The sequence below is a fragment of the Borostomias antarcticus genome, assembly GCF_949987555.1.
Source record: "Borostomias antarcticus genome assembly, contig: scaffold_65, whole genome shotgun sequence".
Lineage (NCBI taxonomy): Eukaryota > Metazoa > Chordata > Actinopteri > Stomiiformes > Stomiidae > Borostomias > Borostomias antarcticus.
Window position 1 is genome coordinate 609432 of NW_028176587.1, and position 8567 is coordinate 617998.

Here is an 8567-nt window from a genome sequence, read left to right on the forward strand (position 1 = left end):
GTCACCAGTAGGTGGCGCTCTAGGTGTGACTCAATACCGAAGCATAGATGTGTTCAGGACGGTACCTTGATGAAGCGTGAGAAATGTTGAGTAAATCGGATAACGTATGTAGGAGTTATGAGGACTTCCTGTTTCACCAGTAGGTGGCGCTGTAAGTGTGACTCAATACCGACACATAGATGGGTTCAGAAGGCCACCTTCATGAAGCGTCATCAATTTGGTGCAAATCGGATGATGTATGCAGGAGTTATGAGGACTTCCTGTTTCACCAATAGGTGGCGCTATACGTATGACGCAATACTGACACATAGATGTGTTCAGGACAGAACCGTCATGAAGCGTGAGATATATCGGACAAATCGGATAATGTATGGAGGAGTTATGGGGACTTCCTGTTTCACCAATAGGTGGCGCTATAAGTATGACACAATACTGACACATAGATGTGTTCAGGACAGAACCGTCATGAAGCGTGAGATATATCGGACAAATCGGATAATGTATGGAGGAGTTATGAGGACTTCCTGTTTCACCAATAGGTGGCGCTATAAGTATGACGCAATACTGACACATAGATGTGTTCAGGACAGAACCGTCATGAAGCGTGAGATATATCGGACAAATCGGATAATGTATGGAGGAGTTATGGGGACTTCCTGTTTCACCAATAGGTGGCGCTATAAGTATGACGCAATACTGACACATAGATGTGTTCAGGACAGAACCGTCATGAAGCGTGAGATATATCGGACAAATTGGATAATGTATGGAGGAGTTATGAGGACTTCCTGTTTCACCAATAGGTGGCGCTATAAGTATGACGCAATACTGACACATAGATGTGTTCAGGACAGAACCGTCATGAAGCGTGAGATATATCGGACAAATTGGATAATGTATGGAGGAGTTATGAGGACTTCCTGTTTCACCAATAGGTGGCGCTATAAGTATGACGCAATACTGACACATAGATGTGTTCAGGACAGAACCGTCATGAAGCGTGAGATATATCGGACAAATTGGATAATGTATGGAGGAGTTATGAGGACTTCCTGTTTCACCAATAGGTGGCGCTATAAGTATGACGCAATACTGACACATAGATGTGTTCAGGACAGAACCGTCATGAAGCGTGAGATATATCGGACAAATTGGATAATGTATGGAGGAGTTATGAGGACTTCGTGTTTTATGGCGAAATGTCAAACTTTGGCAGGGCGCCACGGCAAGGGTGTTTGGTGAAAACTCAATTTTTTTGATAACTTTTGATCACAAAGGTCTTAAGATGAAGCTGACCCGATATGAAGTTGATCGGATGAAATCTGTAGGAGGAGTTCGTCGAAGTACGAGGCATGGAAATGGTCAAAACAAGGACAAAATGGCACATTAAGAGCAAAATGGCGGACTTCCTGTTGCATGTTGGGTATAGCTCCAAGAGACATTTAAGTGTGGCTCGATGAAATACATATGCCCACCGAATTTCGTTAGCCTACATCAAACTGAAAGGTGGGGCTCGCCATTTTAAACTTTCCAGGGGGCGCTCTTGAGCCGTTTTGCCACGCCCATTTCCGTCACCCATGAATTATCAAATTTTTCACCGGGACTGACGTATCTGCAAAGTTTCATCCGTTTTCATCGATGTTCAGGCCGCCTAAAAGGCATTTGTTTGGAGTAAAGGAGAAGAAGGAGAAGAAGGAGAAGGAGAATAATAATCCTTCGAGTTTCAATAGGGCCTCGCACCGCCAGTGCTCGGGCCCTAATTAGACCCGGACATGCGAACCTCGAAAGTGATCGCGTCAGTAGATCCAGATGCACCCGTGTGCATGCATGTAGCTCGTGTGCAGTATATTTGTAATGCATAGACTTTTAATAAAAAAAGAACTTCAGGGGAAAAACGGTCGAATTAAGAATGTATTTGAGTAAAGTCAATACAGGGACAAATCTCAGGCAGTGTAGTATATTTTTATACTGTATTATACTGTATTACATCAATACATTTGTATTACTCTCATGTAGTAATCCATTTATTAAGAATAATGAATAAACTTCACTTTAGGTAGAACTGTGTTATTATAACAGGTTAGTGACAACATATGTTCTGTCCTAAAGTCAACATTCCTTTGTCCCTGAGTCAATAAAGATAACACCTCTGAAGAATAAGTCAGTTAGCCTACAGTTGTAACATGATCCCAGGAAGCCCCGTGTCCGAGGAAGGGGGGCAAGAGCTCAGCTGATGCAAAGACCAGTTGACACCTTGACCAGTCAGAACATCAGTTGACCGTTTGTGATCATGTTTATATCCTTGTATGCAAATTGGTTTGTCATGTGATATTTGTCCTGAAGCCAGGACATATAAGCTGGCCGCCTCGTGAAAGAAAGTGGTATTGCCTTAGTTTTGGCCCTGTTAGGCATGCTCAATAAATTGATGATTCGACGATTTTGGCCTCCTTGAAGTTCTGTTTCACAAGAAGAAGATGCATCCGAAATACACTACAGCAGAACTGAAATACAATCCATGAGCAGCAACTTGGCTTTCAGCCAGGGTTCACATGATTCCACATGATCACAATTAACATAAAAGACAATGGACCTCATTCCTGAACGCAGTTAAGAAGAAGTTAAGAAGAAATTTATTCTCAACTCCACTTACGAAGTTCCCGGGACAATTCTGGCATTCCTGAATGGTTTCTTATCTCGGATTTGTTCAAGAACGCGGAAATGCAGTCGTAGGTAGGCAAGATTGGAGTGCGCCCGTTCGCAAGGGCTGAATTTATGAGAAATCCGAGGTGATTGCGTTCACATCAATTCTACAGACATCCTAGGCTTGAATAATAATCATAATCATAAATACGAGGATATTTGTATCATTTCCAATTACGTTTCACAATCATGATTCTACAAGGCATCGCAGTGTCCTAAAATAAATAAAAGCACTACACAAACACTGCAAATGGCAGTGAATTAATAAATAAGCACTAAACTCAGTCGCTATACTAAGACTCAGCACAACAGCACCTTATATTCCATAGTCGTCAGAATGGACACAATTACATTCTGTAAATAAACGTGAATATCCATAACTAAAATATATCATATGGTCCTACATAATATAGATATAGGGCCTATCAAGATCCATAAGTAGCCTACTCATGCATTTAACTAAACTGTACAATTGAATCTGCTCTCAGCACATCACATCCCTTTCGGCTATATATTTTTCATTTTGTATTAAAAGTCCATATATACTGTGTTGTTTTCTTTTGCTATTTTGTATTGGTTTTTTTCACCTTGCTTAAGCTTAGTGTGCACGTTAGAGCCAGCGGAGAAACGTCTCACTGCTCATTTTATTTTACTGGTATGTTGCATGTGACGAATAAAACGTCGAATTTGCACGTGCTCTGTGCACCAGCTTCACTACTTCCTGAAAGTCACTTGGCTTCTTTATTTCCTGTCCAATATGATTGGATTAAGTGATTTATCAGGTGTGCGCTGGGTCTTCCGCACACCTGATTAATCACTTAGGCCAATCATATAGGACAGGAAATAAAGATGCCAAGTGACTTTCAGGAAGTAGTGGAGCTGGTGCACAGAGCCCAATGGCATGGAGGTACGCTCAATGGCCCAGTCCCAATGTCCCCCCTAAACCCTCAAGCCCTGAGCCCTCACAGACTTATTGACGTCACCTGGTAAAGTGGTTGAGTGCGAGAGGCTGCAAGGGCTCGAATTGGTATAAAAAGGAATGGGACAGCACTTGCGACATCACATTACATTGACGTGAAAACACATTTCTTACTATTGTGGGTGTGGGGCTTTTTATCAAATTTTCAATTTTACATGTTTTTCTTGTAGGCCTTCATGTAAATTAATTTTGGGCTGAGTCAAATCCCCTTTATCCGAACTCTGTGTTACCCTCAAAACATGTCTGTTCAACTTGTTGAAATCATTTCATTTTGTGGTGATATGCGAACTACATTACTGCCTGTGATTCTTGTTTGTGATGAATCCAAAAGTATTTACTTAAGAATGATAATATATTATGTATAGCCTACACATTCCTGCACCTCACAACTCTTTCCATATTCATGTTGGAAATCTCAATTCAAAGAACACTGCACCGAAATGGGTGATTAATGTCATACTGCTTTTAACTGGGAAATCATATGATTTAGAGCAACAGAAATCGATGTAATTTATAACCATAGCCTACATATTTTTACACATCACATTATACAAACCCATGGGGTTAATAACCCATACTTAAAAATAATGAAACCAAAATAATTATAAGGCTACTTGTGCAGATAAGCAAGTCCAGCTGAAAAAATGAAAACATATTTTGTTTTGTAACGTGAACATTAGGGTTGGTTGATCTGTCGGTGCTTGTTTTTGGCTGTTCTTCAGGTAACCCATGAGGTAACCCCGTGTTTCACGTCACAACGATATGAACTGTGGGTAATTCCCTTAGGCGAAGTCTGCAGAAGGGCAGACTTAAGGGGCCATAAAGGGCTCAAAATGTCTGCCAGAGAGCCCTCATGCACTTGCCGATTTGACATTGGGATGAGCCATCGGTCTCAACTTTTTCCGCGCTGTCTGGGGGTTTTGTGTGCACACGACCCTGTAGGAAGGAGCTGGCGGGGCGTTTATGCAAATTCAGGTGTACGAGAACGCGCATTCAACTTAAGAAGGGGAGCACAGCTGAGAACACTTTGCCGGTTTAGGAACACATTTCCATTCATGAATCCGGCGGAGATCTTTCTTAGGGTTGGTCTTACGAAGTTCGTAAGAAGACATTTAAGAAGACACTTGTTCAGGAATGAGGACCAATGTTCACTGAACACCTAGCCCTTTTCAGTCCTGTAGTCGCATGCTCGCTCGCTCCAGTCCTTTCACCCTCCGTTCACTTCGCCGTCAAAATAAATCGGTCGGCCTATTTAGGAGAGGCACTCATATTTACAAGTGTCAGATAAACATGAAACTTAACTTACCTAAGCAAAAGGGTCTATTTAAACAAATGCTGGGTTTTGAAGCCTCGGCGCTACCATTAAATAACTTATTTAGACGCGTTCTGTCCGAGTGAAATAATTTTTCCGAGGTAGTCTTCTTCTGTGGTGGTGGCGGTGTTTTGAAGCTTCAAAGAGTATACTGGTCAGCAAGTCTTTCAGTCCCCTGCTCCCCTCCGGACACTCGGGCTTTCTTACCGAATGTGCTGACTCAGACCAGACAAAAGGCCATCTCTTGAGCCAGCTGTCCTTAAATTGGTACAGCTCTAACTAAATTGATGTTTGACAGAATATCCAGTGTCTTATATGAATGATTACTACATGAGAATAATACAGGCATGAGGTTAATATAATACAGGCTAAAAATATATATGCTCATTCTAAACTTCCTTGTGCCTTTTGCCCTATCTCTTGGGGGTAGGACGGTGGAGGTATCTCTGGGGGGTAGGACGGTGAAGGTATCTCTGAGGGGTAGGACGGTGAAGGTATCTCTGGGGGGTAGGACGGTGGAGGTATCTCTGGGGGGTAGGACGGTGAAGGTATCTCTGGGGGGTAGGACGGTGGAGGTATCTCTGGGGGGTAGGACGGTGAAGGTATCTCTGGGGGGTAGGACGGTGAAGGTATCTCTGGGGGGTAGGACGGTGGAGGTATCTCTGGGGGGTAGGACGGTGGAGGTATCTCTGGGGGGTAGGACGGTGGAGGTATCTCTGGGGGGTAGGACGGTGCCCTCGGTGCCCTTTATCTTGTAATTGTAATGCAGAGGAGGCAGAGAGGAGTAACACAACGGCCTCGGAGCTGATATTGGAGTGCGGCAGTCACACAGGTAGGCGGAGAGGGTACTGGCTGAAAGTGTCTATTGTAAGATTAACTTCTGTAATAAACCTGTATCTGTCGCTGCTTCTTATCCCGTGTTGGAGTGAATTCTTCAGTGATTCTTCATTGCAAGAAAGACAATTAAGATCGTGGTAATAGTTAAGCGATGCTGCACCTCTTTATTGAACTTATTATACACAATTCAGACTAACACACAAGAAACATCAAGAAAGGCTTCAAAAGCCAACACTAGTATAACTTATTCCTGTGTGACTACTGAGACAGGCCTAGGTATGCTTAGCTAAATAGTGTTCGACCATATATGACCATGTGTTCTAATAAATCTGAAGTCTTGAGGGACCTACTGTATTGGAGACAATCTTTCTAGGAGCAGACAGGGGGCACTTGTTATAATTGTATCTCCTTAGGGACACGCTGACCCTACAAGTATGTGAAGAAACACCAAGGTCAGCTGCAAGCTTAACTCAGACCATATCAAGTTTAGCCAAAGCTGATAATGAATTACTGACGTCCCACCTGCCAGAGGGTGTCACTTTCCTCACAGTAGGCTTAACTGTTGACTAGTATATTTTGGTTTGGATAAAGAAGGACTGTTTTTTATTTAATTCTATTTAACCTTTACTTAACCAGGCAAATCATTAAGAACAAATTCTTATTTACTGTCCAGGTCCGTCGATGACAACTATTTTATTTGAATCAAAGCATCAAATCATTCTGCAGTAATGATGATATGGGTATGAACTAAGACAAGAGCCATCATTTGATTATATGAATATGCTTTTCCCATTGATCTAGTAAGCTCACGTACAACCTGAAGGTATCATATTCTGTTTTCTCAACACTTCATCCCGGGTTGGTTGCAATCAGCTGGTCTCATGAGAGCATAGGCTACTGTAACACAATATTATAAAGCATTTCAATGGTTACATAACAGTGTGATATTAATAACAGGAGGGGGGTGTCTGCCATCATCTTATTGGTGGAGGACAGCTCAGTCCCAAGTATAAGCCAAGAGGGAACTGGTACCAGACCAAGTTCCCGATGGAGACACTGACTCAATCAGTCAGGGAGCTAAGAGTTCGCCAAACATGGAGCGCTCTTTCCAGCAACTGGAGACTGGCTGTACACCAAGAACTGGCGAAAACACACGCCTACCAGTTCAGCTTTCCTGGGGGTTAGATAAAGACTACAACAGAACTTAACCAAAACTAGACATTTCATCAATAGGCCTATTCCACAATGCAGAATCAAATATTTCTCCCACAGTACAGAGGCTTTAATCCCAGCAGGAATGTTGTGTTTTGTGTGTGTGTGTGTGATGACTAAACACCCCAGAAAATATATCCCTGTTGTGGGAGATGTTTTTTATTTTGCTTAAGAGTCATCCACAGAATATTTTAAGCATGGTTAGTTTTAAATCACCTTCAGAATAAACCAGCACTGTCACAAAGTGAAGTTAAAGTTTAGAGAAACAGGAACGCTTCTGATGTATGCCTTCCAATGCCTCTACGCCACAATATAATGTGTCCAGAGTAATGTATAGAGATAGGCACATATAATGAGGTTATTGAAAAGAAAAGAGCTTGCACAACCACTATGCAGACCAGGTGCAGGACAAACCAGAGTAGTGAATGAGAACCAGGCCAGGTCCAGCCTGGCTTATATGCATGGCTGGCTTGTTTCTGTTCAGGACTGGTAGGATGGAAGCTAGTCATGCCACTGAAATAGCTGTGAATTGAAATGACATGAAATAATGTCTGATAAATTAAGATAGGTCGCCTGGACACATCAGTTCCAATGCTTCCAATGCTAATCCAGCACAATAAGAGCGAGATAGCCAGTTAGCTCATGAGCTCACAACAACTAGCAACAGCTTCCATAACATTAATGGTAGTGGTCAGTGGCTAAAGCAGTTACACTGATGATAACATACAGTCATCCCCAGCCAAGACCCCGGTCTCCCAATTCAATGAAATTAGCAATACTCTACCCTCCAGGCTTAGCGAGGGGCCTTGTGGACTGATATCTTCAGGGTGTGTGTGAGAGAGAGAACATGTATTAGTGAGATTTTGCTGACTACTGTTGTGTATTTGTGCACGTTACAGAATTTCTCGTACAATATTGGGTTAAGCCAGAACAGTTCAACAGTGTTAGAAGAATTTATTTCATCCATGGATAATTACAACACTTAAGTGTGGCTCTCTGACAAGCAACCTGCAACAAGGGCGGTCAGTTGAGAGAGAGACCGATGCTCTCTGGAATTCAGAATTCATCCAGAAAGTGCTCAGCTCCCCCTTTCCTGTCCATAAATCAGGATGTAGATAAGACTCAGAACTAGACATGCGTAGAGACACTATGCAGGTCCAGACCCTCCAGATCCCAAGCGTATGTAGTAAAGTTCCCTAGGACATGGGTCAGTGGGGCCTGCCCTTTCCATCCCACCCAGTTATACTTCAGCTGCCTGTCCAAACATAGCTCTCCCTGACCTCTTTGTGACCCCAAACCCTTGTCTCACATTGTGATACATTAAACACTGTCTTTGAGTTCAAGGTACTAAACACATTATCCAGAACAAATTTTTACCCTTACAGTACAGTAGGTGATGCGTGTGTAAGAATGTGTGACTCATATATGCACCTGTGTGTGTTTGTACGTTTACAACATACCAGGTATTCGTTTCGGTCAATGGTGCAGAACATGGAGACATCATTGGACCGGGTGCAGGGAAGAGAT